Raw genomic sequence first — 22,412 nt, 5'->3', positions numbered from 1 at the left:
GGCAGGGGAGGAAAATAAGAGGCTGAGGGCGCAGTTCACTAAAGGCCTCCGGGAAGGCCCTATCAAGCGCAAATTCCTGCGCCACCTGAGACGGAACCCAAAGGCAACTTTTGAGGAGGTTCGGCAGGAAGCAAGCTCCATTGAGCGGGAGGAACGAGCATCCACTGAGGTGGCGGCGGCTTGCCAGACCCGAGCTGCCCCAGCTATCCCACCTCCCGGCGTCGAAGCAGTATCCCAGAGCGGCCTACAACAGCTGAAAGACTCGCTACGGGTGGAGCTACAGAGGGAACTACGTGACCAGGTGACACTGCTGGGGAGCACCCTTGCCGAGGAAATACGGAGCCAGATGTGGGGTTCTGGACCTGGACCCGAGTCAGCCCAGAGGTGGGAACAGCCAGGCCCTTCAGCTAGACCCTCTGCACGGCCGCGCCGACGCCCTGACAACCGGGAGCCGCGAAACTACCAGTGGGATGAACAGGGTCGGCCGATCTGCAAGAACTGCGGGGAGGCGGGACATATTGAGAGGTACTGCGTGCGTAGGACCACACTTCCCCCGGATTTTCAACAGTCCCGGTCACTACAGGGCAAGTGACCGGTTCAGAAGGTACGACGGAGGCCCTACAGAGACCAACCATGGTGGGTCGCTGTCCCGAGGTAGAGGTCCTGATTAGGGGTAAGATGTTTGATTTGGCAAATCATTCTTTCAGCGCCATTTCGGGGGCGAAGGGTTCCAGGGGCCTGGAGGACTACCCTGGCTGACCCTGCGAGCGGCTAATGGGCTACAAATTCCATTTGTGGGCTATGTGGTTCTGGACTTTACCATCGGCGGTATTGAGGTACTGGGTCGGGGAGTGGTGATTGTAAACAATGATTGTATTAGTACGGAATATGGGTTGTTGGGCATGAACGTTATCTCAGAATGTTGGGAGGGCATATTTCAGGGGGGACACCCGGGGCGGGAAGCTTTCACCTCCACTGTTCCTCCAACGGCCCGGAGGGTGTGGGAAAAGGCGTTTAACCTCTGTCAGCAGGTACAGAGCACCCCCCCAGCTGGTGTGGCCAGCGGCACAGCTAGACTGCGGCGGCAGGCCCCTGTCCTGGTGCCTCCCGAGTCGGAGATCGTGGTATGGGCAGAGGTTAGTCCACGGATGAGTCGCCTGGACTGCCCGGTGTTAGTGGAAGACCACACTGACCTGGTGGTAGGAGAGCGTGGCTGGCGAGTGGCTCGATCCATCAGCTGGGTATGGGGGGGTAAGGTGCCATTGCATATTTGTAACCCCCACCTCTCCTCTGTGCTGATCCCCCAGCGGTGCTCCCTGGCCACAGTGTCCTTGGTCCCCCTGCAGGATATCCATGGGACCAACCAGCTGATTCTGAGGGACACCGGCCCTGGGGTGGTAGAAGTGGACGTGCGTCGAGTGGCTGAATCCCCCCTTGCCGACCATCCGGCCCTAGATCTGAGAGGAGAGGGACTGACCGGAGACCAAGAGGCTAAGCTCGCGGCCCTGCTGCACCGATGGACCCATGTATTCGCTGCACATGAGGAGGACTTCGGACGTACCAAGGTGATTCAACATAATATCCCCACTGGAACCGCACCACCGATTCGGGAGAGGTACCGTCCGATTCCACCCAAGCTATACGCAGAGCTGAGGACGCTGCTGCAGGGGATGGTCGACAGCAAGGTGGTATGCGAGAGCTCCAGTCCATGGGCGGCCCCAGTGGTGTTGGTCCGCAAGAAGGATGGATCCTGGCGCTTCTGCGTAGACTACCGGAAGCTGAACGCTGTGACCCACAAGGATGCATACCCGCTGCCCCGGATAGAGGAATCGTTGACCAATCTGACCCAGGCGACCTGGTACAGCACCCTGGATCTGGCCAGTGGGTATTGGCAAGTAGAAGTGGCGCCGGAGGACCAGGAGAAGACAGCCTTCGCCACACCACTGGGGTTGTACCAGTTCGAGCGGATGCCCTTTGGTCTGTGCAATGCCCCCGCCACCTTTCAACGATTGATGCAGCGTTGCCTGGGTGGTCAGGTGAATGATCATCTCCTCATATACCTGGATGACGTGATCGTCTATTCCCCCGACTTTCAGAGCCACCTGGATCATCTCGAGATGGTGTTCCATCGCCTGCAGGAGCATGGTCTCAAACTCCAGCCAGGGAAGTGCAGGTTGTTCCACCGGGAGGTGAGGTACCTGGGACATATCGTCAGCGGCCAGGGGGTGGCAACTGACCCAGAGAAGACTCAGGCCGTCCGCAGCTGGCCTGTGCCCACCACGGCCAAACAGGTGAAGTCATTCCTGGGATTCGTGGGGTACTACAGGCGGTTCGTCCCTGGCTTTGCCCGGATCGCCGCCCCTCTTAACCGACTGCTCCAAGGCACTGCTGGACGACCATCTGCACCAGTGACCTGGGCGCTGCCCTGTCAGCAGGCATTTGAGGAGCTGAAGAGAAACCTGTTGGAGGCCCCCATCTTGGCCTTCACTGATTACGGCCAGCCGTTCAGGCTCTATACGGATGCCAGCTTGGAGGGGCTGGGAGCAGTCCTGTCCCAGGTGCAGGGGGGCCAGGAGCGGGTCATCGCCTACGCCAGCCGTGGCCTGTCCCAGACCGAGCGCAACGACCAAAATTACAGCTCCTTCAAATTGGAACTGCTAGCGTTGAAGTGGGCAGTGACCGAAAAATTCAAAGATTACCTCTGGGGGGCCCAGTTTACTATCTTCACGGACAACAAGCCGCTGGTGCATCTGGAAACGGCCCGGCTGGGGGCACACGAGCAGCGCTGGGCGGCCCAGCTCGCGAACTACTCCTACGTAATCAAGTACCGGCCAGGGGCTGTCAATCAGAATGCCGATCTATTGTCTCGGTTGCCAGAGACGGGGAACACGGCGGTCCAGGCAGTGGAAGGACGGGACCCGCTGGAGAAGGAGGCGGAAGAAGCTGCGGACACGGAGGCGGCAGCCACGGAGGCACGGGACTGGAAACAGAGCCAGCAGGGGGACCCGGACCTGCGACAAGTCCATCAGTGGCTGACCCAGGGGGCACACCACCTCCAGACCGCCGCCATCCCTTGTGTCCGGGCCTACGAGGTCTGCTGGCCGAGTGGGAGTGCCTGAACCTCCACAGAGGGCTGATTGTGAGGAGAGGGGTGGAGCCGGATACCCATCTGACCACTGACCAGCTGGTTGTACCTCTCAGTCGGGCCAAGGGTCTCTGGAAAGACTATCATCAGGCCGCTGGCCATTCTAGTGCCGAGAAGGTACTCTCCTTGCTGCGGCGACGGTTCTTCTGGACAGGCATGAGCAAGACAGTGCAGCTCTGGACCAAGGAGTGCCCCACGTGTGCAGTCAGCAAGGCCGGACCAGAACAACGGGCGCCTCTGAGCTCTATCCGGAGTAGCTACCCGTTTGAGGTGGTGGGTTTGGACTATTTATCCTTGGGCCGGCCGGCCGATGTCTATCCCTACATCCTGGTGATGACTGACCTGTTCTCTCGCTACGCCTTTGCCGTTCCCACCAAAGATCAGACGGCGTCCAGCACAGTCAAGGCGCTATGGACAACGCTGATCCAACCCTTTGGGTGTCCGGAACGTTTTTTGACGGATCAGGGGGCTGCGTTTGAGTCCCGGCTGATGCAGCAGTTGTGTGACATGTATGGGTGCGTGAAGAGCCGCACGACTCCGTACCACCCTCAGGGCAATGGGGCCTGTGAGCGCTTTAACCAAACGCTGCTCTCTCTACTGGGCTCCCTCGACCCCGACATCCAACCAAACTGGCACCATCAGCTTCCATACCTCGTCCAAGCCTACAATAATGCCATACACGCAAGTACCGGTATGACTCCTCATTTTGTAGTGTTTGGTCGCCATGCCAGGTTGCCAGTGGACTTGATACACGATGTCTCACCCCCGCAACGGAGAGCCACCCTGGAGGGATGGGTTCAGGGCCATCACCAGACACTGACGGAGGCCTACGAGCGGGTACAGGCGAATGTGACCAAGAGGCAGCCGTGGGACCAGGCTCGTTATGACCGAGGGGCGCGAGCAGTACCCTTGCTGCCGGGAGAACGGGTCTTGATAAGGAACTTTCGTCGGCGGGCCCAGGGGAAGTTGGCACCCCGGTGGGTACCCAGACCCCATGTGATTATCGGACAGCCCCGACCCGACCAACCCGTGTATCTGGTTCGGCCGGAGGGTCAGGAAGGGCCTGGTCGCACCCTGCATCGGAACAATCTCCGGCCCTGTCCAGCGGGGGTGCCCTCATACCCTGATGAAGTGCTGGAGGGACCGGCAGAAGGTAGGGCCCCCCTTGAAACCCAGGGTTTCCACTTCCCCTTCCTGCCGCTCCCAGCGACCGGCCAGGGCGGTTACATCCTCCCGGTCCCAGAGCTTCACTTTGGCCCCGCTGTACCGAGACCTGCGGAGGAACCCCCGTTACCTGTGCAGCTGGAGGCAGCCGAGGCTGCAGTAGTCCCCCTGGAGATGATACCACCTCGACGATCCCGGCGCCTGGAGTCAAGTGGGGGACCTGTCGGTCCTGAGGAAGGAGGTCCTGGAGAGGTGGAGGTACCTGTCAATCCTGAGGAAGGAGGGAGCAGCCGAGGGAATGGAAGGGCCGAAGCCGGGCCTGCAGTGGTCCCCCTGGAGGCCAGACCGCCTCGACGATCCCGGCGCAGCAACTTGGGCAAACCCCCCATCAGCTTGGTCCAGCTGTGATGGCCGGGACAGCCATCGAAATAGGGGGGGGGAAATGTCGCGGGTGGGGGTCTAGGGGTATCTGTATGGGGGGTGTCTATACCTGCGGGAGCCAAAGAGGATGACGTGTCCCGGGATGGTCTGGAAGAGGACCTAAAGGCATACCTGGCTGATGGAAAAGGCAAGTGAATATCAGCTGATAATGATATGTGAAGTACCGTCGCTGTACTGCACCATGCTGTCCCTGTTATTTGTTTAGACGGAGTGGAGTCCAGGAGGTCCTGATGGGAGCGGAGAGAGCCATCTTGGGAGGATGGTGATTTTGTGCAGACGACAGCTACAGCAGGCGAGTGCAGGACCACCAGGGGGGGGCAGCGTATGTAAACATTATACAGGCTACACATGTGTGCCCTCTTCTTCTTACGCAGCTGGGGAGCGTCGTTGGAGGGAGCGCGAGGTGATTGGCTGGCTGGCGTGACGGGGGCGGTGCCCGGAAGTGCTGGCGCTACTGAAAGGAGAATCAATGACGAACAATGGCAGAACGAAAAGGGGAGTCAAGAGGACGCTAGCAGAGGACGCAGGGCTGCGAGGATACACTGCTCTTTTTGTGTTTTACCTTTCCTCCAGTGGAACCAGTTCATAGCGGCGACTGCGGTGTTTCCTCCAGAGTGGAAACGAGTGGAGCTTCAGACCGGAGGGACATTATCGCCACACCGGGCGCCGTGAGTAAAGAACACAAGACAGTGGAATACGTGCCTAAACAAACGAACTATTTTCCCGAGTGGTAAATGAAGACTTAGACGAACGGTGACTGCATTTCAATTAGGAATATTATTAGTGGCGTGAAGCTGAAGATTATCGGAACGGCATACAGTAAAGCCAGTAATACTGTCGAAGACTGGAACCTAGTATTGTGGATTCTCCATCCTCTGTGAACTACCTTTTTCTCTCTTTTCTAAATCATATGGAGGATATCTAATCAATTGTGCATTGTGACGAACCCGTGAACAGGGGGGAACCTTGCTCTTACTGACTGTGCCTTTCATTACAGGCGGAAGGACATTATTGCACGCCTGGTGCTTGGAGGGCCTAAAACACCCCAGTACAGACCGAACAGTTTTTAGCCCGAAGCCGAGAGGGGCTGACGTCCTTCCGGCCCTCAGCTTCGGGCCCCGGTTATTATTAACCTTTCTTTTTGTATTGTTTGTAACTCAGCGCTTCCACTGCCCCAGACCTAGGTTAGGATATGGGAGGAATATTCTAGGCCTGGTCATAACCCCTAGTGGTGAACAACACCCACTATCCTATCCAAACCCCCTTAATTTACCGTGTGAACACTTAGTGTGTATTTATCTACCTATATTCTCCCTAAAGCATTTGCCGTGGCTCCCCGAGGGATAGTGTGATATCGATGCTTATTTCAGGATGTTTGCAGTGAACCGTGTGGTATAGTGTGATTCTAAGTTGACGTTTGATAAGTCATAGACCCATGTGCAGGGTAGACTCTTTTTGCCTTCACGTGTGTAGTGTCTCAGGGGTGGGGATAGGTGACGTGGGTGGGAGTAACAGTCTGGGGGTGGGTTTACGGGGCATGGAGCACTTCCTCTTTTTAGACTACCCTAGGCTTAAGAGGCGTGGGTCTTTTAAATAGGCTAACCGACCAGTTATTTATATCAACATATAACCTTGTATTAAACTATCTATTTTTATGCAATAAAAGCTTTCTTACTGTTTCTCGGCGCATTCTCCCGTATCTGTTTGTGGTCCTGGGGAAATTCATGGTGGTAGGTCGGCTGGCCCCGGTGGGAAGAGTATCCGTGCATGTGCACACCTTAGCCTTAGACCTGGATGCTTCCCGTGGGGGTCAGGTGACATATCCTTTAGGGGCTCATCTTTGCTTATCTCTCTCATACATGCTCTCTCTCTAAGGGCCCTTTCTCACTCACTCATTCTGTCCGTACCGGTCGCGTACCGCCCTCATTCCGGGTCAGAGTGCGAACCCCCCCCCCTCCCTCTCCCCCCTCCCTCTCCCCCCTCTAGTTTGTGTACACACTGCAGTCTTGGTTCGCTTCGGGTTCTGTTTACGGTTTGCCTTTTGAGCGTTTACGCTTGCCGTAGGCGATGATGTCACGTTCGAAAATGTAAACAGGAATGACTGCGGACTCTGGATGCTGATATAAAATGAACAAATTGCCAATAAATATGAAGTTATATTTGAACCTCTGTTGTCAAGCCTTGTCAATATAACCCACCCCATTTTATCACGAATGGATGGTGTTGTAGAGTCCGCTTTTGAGCGTTTTAATGATAGCGCTAAGCTAACGGCTAAACGCTAGTTAGCTTAGCCTTTACTAGTAACATTGCTGCATCGATTATATGCATTATATTGAATGTCATTGATCTACTGGTCGACCACGGCCGACTGGTTGGGCACCACTGGTCTAATAGAAATAAATGCATTCGAACAAGAAAGTATAGTATACAGCAATGGCTAACGCTAGTTAGCTAGCCTGTTCAGAAGCTAACATTATCCCATCGCTTGTGGCAATTATATTGCATGTCATTGATCTACTGGTCGACCACGGCCGACTGGTTGGGCACCACTGGTCTAATAGAAATAAATGCATTTGAACAATGTATAGACATAGCAATGGCAAACAAAATTGCCAGGCCTAACCGCCCCCACTAGTGCGCACCTGAGACCACCTATTTCATCGGTCCAGATTCAGCGCCCCCGGGGACGAATCAGCGGGGGGCGGGGACGGGGGACAGCGTTCTCACTCAGACAGACGCACCCTTTTCTGATGCGAGCCGGGTCTGATTCGACACAGAGCAGTGAGTGAGAAAGGGCCCTAACATACACACACACACACAGACATGCACTCTCTCTCTAACACACAAACACACATGCTCTCTCTCTCTCTCTCTCTCTCTCTCTCTCTCTCTCTCTCTCTCTCTCTCTCTCTCTCTCTCTCTCTCTCTCTCTCTCTCTCTCTCTTTCTAACACACAGACATGCTCTATATCTCTCTCTAACACACAAATGACATGCTCTCTCTCTATATATTTCTCTCTCTTTCTAACACACATATACATGCTCTCTCTCTAACACACACACACAAACAGACATGCTCTCTCTCTATCTCTCTCTCTCTGGCCTTGCTCTGGTGGAGGGTCAGGGGCATTGCCGGGTCTGTGCAGCGATAACACTGTATATTGACTGTAGAACGGGAGCTCTCTCTCGCTCTCTCTCTTGCTATATGTTGACTGTATCATGCCCAGCCTCGGGCAGCGCTATTATTTAAGAATATGTTGACTGTATGATTATTATTATTTTTTTTACCTTTTAGGGGGGGGGGGGGGGGCTCACATTTAAATCTTGCACAGGGCCTCACATTTCTCCCAGGCGGCCCTGCATTTGACCCTCCATTTTCCCCTTCACCAGAACAAATCTCCCCTCCTTGTCTCTTACTTCTTTGGTCAATTCAAACTTTACTGTGTTCTTGATTAATGTGGCTACTCCTCTCCTCTGGGTCTGTTTAAAGGAACTATAGTATGCATTTTCATATCCAAATCTTTTCAGTTTCTCATGTTCCTGTGCTATCAAATGTGACTCCTGCAAAAAAAACACTTGCATCTCACTTTTTCTACATTTCAACATCACTTTGCCCCTCTTTATCGGATTATTCATTCCATTAATGTTTAACGACATCATTTTTATACCTTTAGTTTAACCTTTGTCATCTTTCTTCTTCGTTCGTCTATCAGTCTCCCCCATGTCACACATATTTCCCCCTCCGGTTGTAGCCTCCGCTCTCTTCACCGAATACATATAATGATTAACATAAATAAAAAACATAAACTCTACATAAAGTGCTCCCAAGGCGTTTGGGGGGTCCCTGTGTCCCCCCCTGTCCCCTGCTGGTGGGTGACTGCTCTCCTAGTGAGAGGCCTTCTCCTGACGGCGTGGGGGTCTGAAACCCTTGCCCCCAACCGCTCGTCATAATTGTCCAGCCTTCTTGCTGTTTTTAGTGCTGTCGAGCTCCTGGTCAAAAGCGCTCTGTGTCTTTCTTTCTGTTCAAAGATCCCCATTTCCTAGGTCTCTCTCAATGTGGCTCCCATGTTCCAATGTCCCTCCTTCCTCCCAAACAAGTGTGTGGTGTCCTCTGTGTACCCCTCTTCCTATCTCTTACTTTCTCCCCCCCCCCCCTCTATTTTCTATGTGATGCTTATTTATCCCCTTAATTACTTCCAACTTTGTTACTCGCAGCGTGTGCCTATGTATTTGTTTCAATATGTTTTGTGTTCCGTCTATTATACCTAATTATATTTCCATTTATTTCCTCCATCAGCGTTTGTACTGCGTGTCCATGTATATGTCACGTCTGTTCCTATACCTTGTCTCTACCTGGGAATGTGTGTTTATGTATATGTTATTTCAGTTCCTATATTTTGTCACTATTTGGATAGTTTTTTCTATCCCTTGTGCGTGTACTCATCCGTTCGTCTCCTCCCGCCTCCTTCTCCGTCTCTGGTCTCCTCGTCTGTCTCTGCCTTCGGTCCGTCACGTCTCACCTCGGCCTTCTTCTCTCTCCTCTCTCCTCTCCCGGGTTCCGGTCTCCTACTCTGGTCCACTTGCGTGCTTTCTCCAGTCTCTGTTGCAGGCTCAGCGTCTGGTCCTCCTGTCTCCTTCCGTCTCCGTCCTCCGCCGTCTGCATCCCCCGTCGCCTCATCTCCCCCGCCGCCTCCCGCGCTGTCGCGTATGTCACCGTCCCTTCCTTCCAGTGGATCCTTAGTGAGGTCATGGGTGATTGGAATTTCATTCCGTTTTCTTTCAGAATTCTCTTCAGTCCCGCGTAAGACCTGCGTGTTATTGCCACTGCTGTCGAGTAATCGTGGTCAAACGACAGCCTTTTCCCCTCGATTTCTATCTTCTTGGTCCACGCGGTTCTAAGTATCAATTCTTTCACCTCGAACCTCAGAAAGTTAATAATCACCGCCCTCGGGGGTCTGTCCGTTTGCGGTCTCGGAGCCAGCGCCCTGTGGGCCCTCTGTATCTCCATTTTTTCCAGTCCCGTCTCCTTCAATTCTTCTTTGATAAGCTTTTCCACATATAGGGTCACCGATTCCCCTTCAACCCCTTCTTTCAATCCCCATATTCTGATGTTATTTCTCCGTGACCTCCCCTCCATGTCCGACATCTTTGACTCCATCTTTTCTTGTTGTTGAATCGCTTTTGTTAATACCTCGTGTATCTCTGTATTCCATTCTTCTGCTTGCGCCACTCTTGTTCCTAGCTCGGTTACGTTCCTATCCTGCTCCGCCATCTTCTCATCCACCATTTTGAGTTCTGTATTTATTTCGCCTCTGAAGTCCTCCTGTTCCTTCCTCAATTCCTCCCGTAGCTTCCCAATATCGTTCCTTATCGTGTCCGTGTTCATTTGTATGGTCGCCTGCATCGTGTCTGTGTTCATTTTTATGGTTGCCAATATTCCGGCCTGCATGACCACGGCCCATCCTGGCATTCCCGTGTCTGTCTCAGCGGGACCTCCCCCTTCCTCCGCCTGTCCCTTCTCGGCCTCGCTTCGGGGGCTCTGTTCCTTCAAATTCTCCTCTTCTCGTGAGGCCTCCATTTCTCTTTCCTTCACAATCGTTATCTCCTCCTTACTTCTCGTGTGCATCTTATATTTTTAATCACTTTTCGGGTCTTTATTTATCAGTTTTTTCGCTCATTTGACCAGGAGCTCTACCGCATGTGTGCTACCTGTCTGCTCTCATACCGGAAGTCCCACTCAAAGCTTTCTACGGTCATGTTTCTTTTGAATCGTGTCATAGTCTCATCTCTTTCAAACTGCGTAAATGTCTGATGCATTCAGATCTGAAAATAATATATGTTGTTTTTTAAAATGAGCTCACTCCAATATTCAGATAACTTTGATCTGGTTTGAACAGATCAAGTTGAGGTCCACTTGTAACCATATTTTCTCTCTCTCTCTCTCTCTCTCTCTCTCTCTCTCTCTCTCTCTCTCTCTCTCTCTCTCTCTCTCTCTCTCTCTCTCTCTCTCTCTCTCTCTCTCTCTCTCTCTCTCTCTCTCTCTCTCTCTCTCTCTCTCTCTCATTAACTCCTACCAGGTTGGATGCATGCAGGCTACCCTATTATGATGCATTCCACCATAGCCAATGAGCTGGTCGACTTTAAGACGACCCAGCGCTCTGGCCAATGGGGCTTCTACCATGAGCTCGGACACAACCAACAGAGAGGCTGCTGGGAGTTCCAACCAAACACCACAGATGCCACATGCAACCTGTGGTCTGTGTATGTGAATGAAGAGGTGCTGGGGACCCACGGTGCAAAGGTGGAGTAAAGCTGTCCAACTGAAAACAGTCTGGAATACAGTTAATATCCTCTAGTTTAGAATCATACCACATGAAAACAGTCTGGAATACAGTTAATAGCATTTAGTTTGGTATCATACCACATGAAAACAGTCTGGAATACAGTTAATAGCCTCTAGTCTGGTTTCATACCACATGAAAATGGGGTTCAATGGGGTTTTCAGATCATGTTCTACTTCTGTTTCCGATAGACCTGCGTGACCTTTTAAATGCATATAGCCATTTCTGAGATACAAATCTTTTGTATTTTAAAGTGGTGTTTTCAGTCTATGCGGAGTGAGCAACACCATTCATTCAATTCACTCTGGCTCTAGAGAACAACGTACATTTTATTTGACTAGCATTTAGCATCAATTTGAGACAAATGGATTGCAGCTTCCCAGTGGCTAGTTTCACAGAATCGGTAATACAACGTATAACAGTGCAATTTGCATAACAATGAACTTGAAACCCTTTCAGAGATGAGACAATGTTATTCATATAAATGAGACAGCACCCATAATTTATCCCTGGGGGACACCTTTTGTAATGGATAGAAACTCTTACTGACCATTTCTATACTAGATACTACAGTATATAAGTTATAACTACAGTAGTGGCTGAGATTAATAAACTCATGTGTTTATTCTGTCTAGAAGTAGTCAGCCCTGCAACCACCTTTTAGGTTATAACCTTTTTAGGTAAGACAACAGTAGGTGTTGCACCCTGACCCATGTTTATTCACAGTATGTGTTGACCCTTGACCCATGTTTATTCACAATAGGTATTGATCCTTCCTTATTCTTGTCTACTAGCTCTACTAGCTCTACCAGCTAATGTCAGTATGGTTGTTATTGACCCCTGACCCTTGCTTATTCTTGTCTACTCTGCCAGCTATTGTCGTTTGGCCCCATTCACACCAGGATCAAGAGGACAGGGTTTGAGATAGGTCAATAGCATCAAGAGACATACTCACTCTGTCTTTATCCATGTTACACGTGGTGAATGTGATGTGTGCAACACAGGCACATGAACAGTTGAAGCCGGAGCAGAGGAAGAAACGAACCGAGAAGTATGTGAAGGGAGGCAGGAACCTTGCCAGCTGGAGAGGGTGGACGGCCCTGGAGACCTACCTGCAGGTGATCAAAAGTTGTCCTACTGTACATTCTGAAGGGGAAGAGAAAGTATGCTTAGTTCTATGGTTAGAGGGATAGTTCAGATCTTTTTAATCTAGCTGTATACTATTGATTATGTCGATGGGGTCAAGCTTCTGTCTGTACAAGCGGACTGGAGCTCACTGAACTCTACTTTGTGTGCATTGTGCAGTACATTTCAGTTAGCTTCAATCAGCTTGACCCCATTGACTTTGCATTAGTTTGGCTAACTACTCAGAACTTGTATGAGCATGGATCGTGCTGGGAAAGAATTCTACCATCGACAACATCATTGGTGAGTAGGAAATAGGGCGAGCGTTCTACTGATCAGAACTATCCCTTTAAACTAAAGAACCAGGAATGGACCTTTAACAGTATGGGTCAGACCTACCTTTAACAGTATGGGTCAGATCTACCTTTAACAGTATGGGTCAGACCTACCTTTAACAGTATGGGTCAGACCTACCTTTAACAGTATGGGTCAGATCTACCTTTAACAGTATGGGTCAGACCTACCTTTAACAGTATGGGTCAGATCTACCTTTAACAGTATAGGTCAGACCTACCTTTAACAGTATTGGTCAGACCTACCTCTAACAGTATGGGTCAGACCTACCTTTAACAGTATGGGTCAGATCTACCTTTAACAGTATGGGTCAGACCTACCTATAACAGTATGGGTCAGACCTACCTTTAACAGTATGGGTCAGATCTACCTTTAACAGTATGGGTCAGACCTACCTTTAACAGTATGGGTCAGACCTACCTTTAACAGTATGGGTCAGACCTACCTTTAACAGTATGGGTCAGATCTACCTTTACACCCAGGACCTTCTTTTTGATTTTCTGTTTAAACTCAAGCTGGTGACTACGGTGTCCCGGCCAAACAGGCTTCAATCTCAACTAGGCAAAGCCACAGTGTCCAGAAAGTGGTCAGATATATTAAAATAGACGTTGACACCACATAGTAGTTGTAGTACTGTAGTAGTAGTTGTTGTTGTATTCATAGTAATAGTAGTAGTTGTATTAATAGTAGTAGTAGTAGTAGTAGTAGTAGTAGTAGTAGTAGTAGTAGTAGTAGTAGTAGTAGTAGTAGTAGTAGTAGTAGTAGTAGTAGTAGTAGTAGTAGTAGTAGTAGTAGTAGTAGTAGTAGTAGTAGTGGTGGTTTTGATAGTGGTGGTAATTTAACCTTTTCACAACAATAATATAATGTATTTATGTGTGTCGTATATTATGATAAATATAGCTCCTAAAACATGCTGTGAAACTGTCCCCAAAAGGGATTAAGTGCAAAGAGTGATAAAGGTTCTTTCAAGTTACAGAAACAGATCTTGGATGCAGAAAATAGGTACTTTGCAATAGATAGTCAGTTAATTAAAGTAAGCTTTACTATGGGCAAAATTACTGTAATACACTTTTAGTCTATAAAAGTTAATGATTAATAATTGAGACAATAAGTATACTGGGAACATGATGTAATTAAAGACTGGTCTCAGGATAGTGTGTGTGTGAGGGTACTTGGAATGTGACCAGGCACTGAGACACAGTAGGTGGTCAACAGAAACTCTATTTACAGGGTGTTGGCCAAAAGCTGAAACAAAGGATGAGCATATCATGTAGGTGTTATCTAGCTTATCTAGCTGTCTTGTGACAAAGAGACAGACAGTTGGTCAGAGGAGGTTTCAAGGAGGAACTATCTTTAAGTAACTTAGATTTATTATAACTGGTTTAATATACTTACATTAATGTGAAACAACCTGCACATATTACTGTTGGACTGTACAAAGGCTGATGAATGGGATGATATGAAACAATGTTGTATATAGGAGAAGAATCATTGAAGTATACAACTAAGCCTTGGTTGAATCAAGTTGGACATATTTTAAAGGATAACTAAGTATAACTGTTAGTAGATATTAACTTAAGCTAAAATGAATGATTACAATGCTATAAAACTAGGCTGATGAGACAAACAGTGATTCTCATCTAGAACCAAATGCTTTTGAGACAAAAATAGAATGTATGTGTTTAGGGAATTAAGCAGAATTCAACCATGAATACTTTGAGGCTTAATACTAAAAGTATTAAGCCTACTTTTGACTAATGATATTACTTTGATTTGAAACAATGAAAAATGAAGCAGTTGGACTAAGTCCAACCTCCTTTGAGATTTGAACTATGAAGGCTGGTGATTGGATGATACCAAATGTGTGAGGTCACTGATGACCTCACGTTGAGAGGTTTCAGCTCATTGATAAAAGGGGGGTGTGGGAAACACACGACAGACAGAACACACACCACCCCCACCGGAAGAGGACGGCGAACGGGAACAGACGAAGAAGAAGCTCTTTGAAACGAGAAAACAATCTCTTTGTTGTCGCCAGGCAACAAAGAACTCAACAAATCAACGAGGCTCCACCACCGAGGCTCCATTGAAGATTATTATTCTTTAAACTACTTTCTTAGACTAATATTAATGGCAAGCGGCATAGTGCTTTTGGTACATTAATATTATTGCACAGTACATTCATTTAGACTCAGAGAATTTCTTGTACTTCTTGACTTTGAAATAAATCAACTCTGGGAAATAGCAACCTCCTTCTTATTTCTGCTCCTCTGCCGTCCAACAACCGTGGTGTTTATTTAGTGATAGGTTTTAGGGTCATACAGAACACAACGCAGGGTAGATTAGATATATATGGTTTAAGTAAACCCTATCTCCTATTACGATATGTGTAAACTTTGTCAACAACAATAATAGTTAACAATACCTCTTACAAGTCTATCTCTCTTCCCCCCCCCCTTCACAGCTCAAGGAGGAGTTTGGCTGGGAGTCCTTTAAGAAGGTGTTTGCTGCCTACCGCAATATGACACGTGACATCCCCAACGACAACAAAGGCAAGATGAACCTGTACGCAGAGGTCTTCTCCAAGGCTGTAGGGAGGAACCTGGTGGACTTCTTGAAGGCCTGGGGCTGGCCTATAGAGCCAGCTACTGAGGAGGACCTGTCCAGCCTGCCTGCCTGGGTGGACCACCCCATGGTCCAGTATGGATGAAGGAAGAGAGACAAGAGATAGATATACAGTATATACGGTAGAGACAACACTGGGCTTTTAGCAAATCCATCCCAGGGGATCCAAGTGGGACAGGGTTGATGGGGAATCTGTAACCACTAACTGTGAGATATATATGCCACCTATAGGGTAACTGCATGTTCACATTCATATTACATTTTATTACAGGGTATAAAACAGGCATTAAATGCGTGATAGATAATCATATTGGCCTTTTTTTGGCTTTCTATGCAATTACATACAGTAACTTTGAAATCGTTTTTCATTACCCATTTTTCATAAGTTTAAATAATTTTTTATTTCACAAGGATACACCTGGTAATGGTGCCATTTATTAAAACATTACAATTCAAATGAGATCAAAGTACAATTTTAATGTGAATTTTTTGGTTGTTTGTGGTATTTTTCTTGGTATTTTTCTTGCTAAATAAAAATAAAGGAATTGCAAAATACTATTGTGTGTTTGGATTGAATAACCTCTTGAAAGATTCTACAAAGAGGGAATCATTACTGTAACTGAGGGGTACAATTCCCTGACTGTATTAAATAAGTATGGTATCATTAAACCACTACTGTCTTATGTACATTACTACTGGCCATACAGTACACAGGTATATGATATGAACACCTCCACAATGACACGGTTCCACACAAATCTTGGTTAGAATAATATTTATTAACAGCAATGATAGTATATAACAATACTATACGTAGAGTCGCGCTTATAAGGCGAAGAATGTGCGTGAGTAAATCAAGAGCGTAAGTCCATTAGAATAGTACGCAGGAGATAATAAATACCACCTGTATCTTAGGAATTATATCTATGGTACACTAGTAGGGCAGCGGGAGATACTAGTAGGGTTCCCACCGGTTGTAAGCCAGCAGGGGGAGGAAATGTTCGAATGCAAAGTCTGGATCAACGGGGAATCAATAAACTCCAGCTACGGGAGACGGTACATTACTCCCTTGATCGGCAGACGAAAGCAGCAGCTGTAATCCAAGTATGCGTGCAGCATAGGTGAAAGCCGGCCAGCCTCTCCCAGAGACGGGCTCGAGTGATGTTCCTCACGGGTAAATCCCACACAGTAGTGGGTGTAGACGATTCTCCTCCGCTCCAACAGCCACAGGACCAAAGCAATAATCCAGCTGGAAAGGGCTCTGCATTCACCGGTGTAGATTCTCCGGTGCGCGGTACTTCACATTAACTAGGTCGAACTTGACGTTATTCCACTAAGCTCTGACACTTTTACTGTCCTATTCGCACGCGGTTATAAGTGCTCTATTTAGATGCACGGTTGCTCACTTCACTTGGTCGTTGACTCGTGATGAAGGCTTTTACGTTTGAGGGTAACACGTTTCTAGGTTAACTAACTTTAGGCTAAGTGCTGCTGTATCCACCTGCGACGTATTTATACGTACGGCGAATAATCTAGTACCAGCCTTATTCCTGTCTCGTATTCTTGCGCCGAACCGGGCATGTCCAGGCAAGCCTTGGCGGTGACTTTGAACTAGACATTGGGGGTATGGCTGTGGCACCTAGTGGATCGCTTCCAATAGGAGAACGAAATATTATGGTCTGTACTAGGTAAAAGGGATATTCCGTGTATATGTACAAAGAATACACAAGGGATATCAGACGATATACAAATACTATGCAATATATATCAAGTAATAAATATATATATTCGGTTTAATCTGATCCTTCGTAACAATTACAGAGACTTATTCTCACACTTCTAATATAGTTTCTGTTGGGAAAGTGATCATGGAAGGCTCTGTTAATAACATAACAATGCACCATTATTATAAGCTTTGAGGAGGCCTCAATTGCGCAAATACCACCGTTTGACCTTGACATCCAATGATTTATTTACCCAGCATTTGTGAACTATAAGGCCCCAATATACACTGACCCTGTGCCATGCCTGGTCCATGCATCCACAATATTGTTGTCATGGATACCTCAATGGAGGTCAAGGCAACAAGGTCGCTCAGGAGGAGCCGGAATCGAACTGGGAATCTTCTGAGTACCAGGTGACTGCTCTCAAGTCAAGTCAAGAGTTTTATTTGTCACGGCATACAAGTATACAATGAAATGCGGGGGGTCTTGCCCGCAACAATTGTGCAAATACAATAATAATATATAATAGTATAATAAGAATCCAATAGAACGACATTGTGCAATAATACAAGTAATCAAGTAGGGCATATCGGTATATGTACATGAGGCACTGGGTATTTATGTACACTGCTATATAATGCTATATTATACAATCTCAAGTTATACTATACTATTCTTATAGTGACTTTTCCTTTTTTTAAAGTGACCATAAGCGTGAGCGTGTGCAGCATGAGTGTGTGTGTGCTCATGTTAAAGTGGCTGCTAGTGTGTGAGCGTGTACAGTGTGTGTGTTGTGTGTGTGCTCATGTGTGCTTGTGTGTGTAAAGTTCAGTGTTCAAGTCTGATGGCCTGGGGGAAGAAGCTGAGCCGAAGTCTTTCTGTCCTAGTTGCTGGTGTTCGCAGGCGTTTGCCTGACCGCAGCAGCTTGAACAGGCTGTTGTTGGGGTGGTGAGGGTCTTTCATTATTCTGCAGGCTCTGGATTTGCACCTCTTGTTGTATAGGACCTGCATGGGTGGTAGTGCAATACCCGTGGTACGCTCGGCTGAGCGCACCACTCTCTGTAGGGCCTTCTTGTCCTGTGCCGTGCTGTTTCCATACCAGGCAGTGATGTTTCCAGTCAAGATGCTCTCTACAGCTCCGGAGTAGAAGGACTGGAGTATCTTGCCAGATATTCTGAACTTACTTACTGTACCTGTCTCAGGTGGTAGAGGCTCTGCTTCGCCTTTTTTACGACTGAGTCTATGTGTGTTGTCCATGTCAGATCCTCTGAGATGTGGGCCCCCAGGTACTTGAAGCTGCTCACCCTGTCCACGGTAGCCCCGTTTATCCTCAGTGGTGTGCGTGTCCCCTGCTGTCTTCTCCTAAAATCCACGATCAGCTCCTTGGTTTTACCAATGTTCAGGAGCAGGCTGTTGTCCTGGCACCAGCGTTCCAGTACCTCAACCTCCTCCCGGTAGGCCTTCTCGTCGTTGTCCGAGATCAGCCCCACCACCACTGTGTCACTGTGTCGTCCGCAAACTTCACTATGGAGTTGGAGCTAAACTTGGCCACACAGTCATGTGTGTATAGTGAGTACAGCAGGGGGCTCAGAACACAGCCCTGGGGGGACCCGATGCTCAGGGTGATGGTGTTGGAGGTCTGACCCCCCACCATGACCGCCTGGGGCCTCTCACTCAGAAAGTCCAGTATCCAGGCGCTCAGAGCGGAGCTCAGACCCAGCTCGATCAGCTTGTCCACCAGTCTGGTGGGGACTATGGTGTTGAACGCTGAGCTGTAGTCAATGAACAACAGTCTCACATAGCCCCCCTTCTGGCGGTCTAGGTGAGAGAGGGTGCTGTGCAGTACTTGGGAGACCGCATCATCAGTGGACCTGTTTGGCCTGTATGCAAATTGCATCGGGTCCATATCGCTGGGGAGGGAGTGCCACCGGTCTGTTGTCATTGAGACCTGTTGGGGAGGATTTCTTTGGTACCGGGATAATGGTAGACATCTTGAAGCAGGCAGGGACCACTGACTCCGCCAGGGATAGATTAAATATGGTGGTGAACACAGGGGCTAGCTGGTTAGCACAGGACTTAAGTATTCGTCCTGTTATTCCATCTGGGCCAGCAGCCTTTCTGGTGTTCACCTGCATAAATGCTCTTCTCACACTGTGTACCGTCAATGAGAGAGTGCCCCCCCCCCACCCCACAACAGCCGGCGCGCCAGTGACGTCACTAGCCGGTGAGCTAGCGTTGCCGTGCGTAAAAGGAGTTGAGTTTGTCCACGAGAGAGGCGTCGTCGCTCCCCATTGAGGGGGCGCTGACTTTGTAGTCAGTTATCGTCCGCAGTCCCGGCCATAAGCCTCTTGTGTCATTCTGTGCCATTTGTGCCTCCATCTTGTCAGCGTACGTCCTCTTTGCAAGTTTAACAGCCTTGCGCAGAGTGTAGACTGTTGTCTTATACTCGTCCATGTTTCCTGTCTCTCTGCCCAGGTTGTAAGCAGTGGTGCGAGTTTTCAGAGCTGCTCTGATAGTACTGTCCACCCACGGTTTCTGGTTTGGGAAGACCCTCGCCTTCTTTGTGGGGACGATACTATCAGCTAAGGTTGCTATGAAGCTAACAACAGTGTCTGCGAACTCGCTGACGTCACTGGCGCTTTCTTGAAACATATCCCAGTCGACGTCCTCTACCTCTTGAGGTACTGTCGCCGCTGTTCACATGGAGAAAATACCCTGTTCTCATAATAGATTTACCCAGTAATGTGAACTATAAGGCCCCAGTAGAAACTGCCCCTGTGCACAGAAGTCTCTATTAACATAACATAACAAGCTTTCGGCCTCAATTGAGCTCTGCAATGAAGCAACTCACCCACTAGATGGAGGTAAATACCACCGTTTGACCATGACATCCAATGATATTCCCACTATTTGTGAACTACAGTATAAGGCCCCATGTACCTGTGCATGTCCCTGTACCTGTGTAGCCGGTTGGAATTGGGGTGACATCACAGACCGCTATACCAAGAGGTGAATTCACTTCTTGGTAACATGTCTGTATGCCTTTTAAGGGGGAGTGAGTTTAACTCACAGTACCGCTATATGCCACAGTCACTGCAACACTTGAAGTCCATCGTGACTGTGGATATTACTCTGTTACACCTGTCCCTGTCTCTGTCCCTGTCCCTGTCTCTGTCTCTGTCTCTGTCTCTGTCCCTGTCCCTGTCTCTGTCCCTGTGCCCCCTGGTCCATCTATCCACAATCTCGTTGTCATGGATGCCTCAACAGAGGTCAAGGTAACGACTTCATATGTAACATGTAACATATGTTCACATGGAGAAGATACCCTGCTCTCATAATGGATTTACCCAGTAATGTGAACTATATGGCCCCATTAGATCCTGCCCATGTGCCCATTGGCCGAAATACAAAAGACGTGAAGTAACATCCATTAATATCTATAGTCTCTGTGATCGTATAGTGGTATTCACCCTTCTACTCTCCGTTGTTTGCATTTTTAAGTGTTCGGTTATAGGAAGGAAACGCAGACGAGATGGTTTGAATAAAACAGCTGCAGTGTTTATTCCATTCTAAATAAACACAACTATGAATCAAACAAGTACAGGATCTTCTTCCTATATCTAATCATCATCTTTGGTGTGGCAGTTGATCCATGGTCTGATCGGCTGATGCCCTCAGAGCGTCTTCTCCTGGTGTTGGTTCCGGTTGCCAAAGCAACCCTGATTGTACGTGATTCTAAAAGCTGGGAGCGCTTGGATCGTCCCTCTGTGGATCCCTGCTGTGATTCTGTTCTGTCTCCGTCGGTGTGTGTCTCTGTCTCCATCAGTTTCACCCTGCAGTTAAGAAGAGAAATCCCCTCCCATTTTCCCTGCCCGTCAGGTGACGTCACTCCGGAGCCCCTGCATCCCTATTGGCTAAATTCCTTCTAGAAGGCATCCCTTTTTGAGTGACACGTCTTCCTGGTCTGGTGAAACGGTGTTTTACAAGGTGACCCCTGACGCGGTCTATAACGGGGATAATCCTACTGTCTATAAGCCGTTCTATTTCAAATCACTTGTGTTACTTAAATGCATTGCTTTATATGGGATTTCCTTTTTAGATTACTTCCTATTTAGTCTAACTAAGTTAGTTTAATACTTTTCCCGAACTTTAGAGCCTTTCTACAGTTTATTTCCTATTTATGGATCTGATTTACTTTTATCCTATAAATTAACTTGGTAGTTCTAACTTGTTTTATCCCTGTTTTTACTACTCCTGTTTTCTTAACCAATATTCTAATGTGATTTTGTTTGACAGTTTACTTTTAACTTTTTAATTGATCCATATCTTCCTATTTTTGTTCTAAACTAAAATAGTTTAGTCTATAGTTTGGTTGTTCTATTGAGCAGACTTCCTGATCATTTTGTCTTTATGATTTACTCTACATAACTTAAAGGGGTAATATTTTGTTTAGTTGTTAATCTTTGGTTCCTACTGTTTGATAGTATAACTCAACTTTTAACGAATTAATCTGTATCTTTATAGTTTTATACCAAGTTGCTTAGCCTTATAGTAAATGTCTTGTTCTCTGGTTAATTTGTTAATTAGTCTTTAACCCAGTTCTCTAATTCCTGTTTTCTATAGACAGCTTTCCTGACTCAGAATGACCTCATGTCACCCATTCTCAGGATTGGTGATTGTTGCAGCTGTTCAAATACCATACTATCTTTAGGCATTTGCCAGAGCTGACACCATTTTGACTGAGGTCAGTTGACAGCATTTCTTGTTGACTCAAATGTATGGTTAACCTAACATGTGATTTGGCCTGTTGATCTTTTAGCTACAGTAAACAAAACTCTTTCCTGCTCACCTCATTATAGCCTTGAGGCGGTCAGTTTATGACCTAAAGTCAGTCAAATCGGTTGTGTGAGGGGAGATTGTCATCTGATCCCAAGTGGTCTGTTTTCAACGAGCTGACCCCTGTGGCCTTGCTTGTAGAAGCTATTTTGACGAGGGATGGTACACTGTTAACAGCTGTTGGCTTGGGCCCTGCTCCGTTGGCAAGGGAGACAGCGCTGATTTTTTATCCATCCTCCTTACAACTTACAACAGCATTTCGTCCGGTATCGTTTGTACAGTTCCTTGGGTTTTTACATGTTTCATTTTGATAATACACGACAGACGTCCATTGCCTTTTGACCCAAATTGATTAGCCCTAACCCTAGCCCTAACCCTAACCCTAAACCTGAACCCTAAACCTGAACCCTAAACCTTAAACCATAGACATACTTACCCAAAGTTCATGTCTCTCTGACAAAAAATATAGGAAGGAGTAGAGATAATAATTTATTAAAATCCCTGGGAGAACATTAAACCTAATCCTAACCTTTAAATTTAAAAATAACCATAACTCTAATTAACCTTAACCATAACCTCTTATGCCCTAGCCATATTTTCCAAATATTCACCTAAAAGTACATACATTTAATTTCAAACCTTTATTTATACAGGTAGA

The 22,412-nt window shown here is 47.8% G+C and overlaps 1 pseudogene across 1 annotated transcript in view; it reads left to right on the top strand.

Annotated features, from left to right (window-relative positions):
* LOC311226061 (TRPM8 channel-associated factor homolog) overlaps positions 1-15,279 on the top strand; it is a 98,393-nt pseudogene extending 83,114 nt beyond the window's left edge. The window contains exons 9-11 of the transcript in view: positions 10,827-11,050; positions 12,095-12,208; positions 15,034-15,279. The product of the transcript in view is annotated as a TRPM8 channel-associated factor homolog (transcript). The remainder of the gene's footprint in view (positions 1-10,826; positions 11,051-12,094; positions 12,209-15,033) is intronic.
* Positions 15,280-22,412: the final 7,133 nt, after the last annotated feature.

Source organism: Notolepis coatsorum, assembly GCF_963971535.1.
Source record: "Notolepis coatsorum genome assembly, chromosome: 3".
In the NCBI taxonomy this organism is placed as follows: Eukaryota; Metazoa; Chordata; class Actinopteri; order Aulopiformes; family Paralepididae; genus Notolepis; species Notolepis coatsorum.
This window is presented reverse-complemented; position numbering and strand designations above follow the sequence as displayed.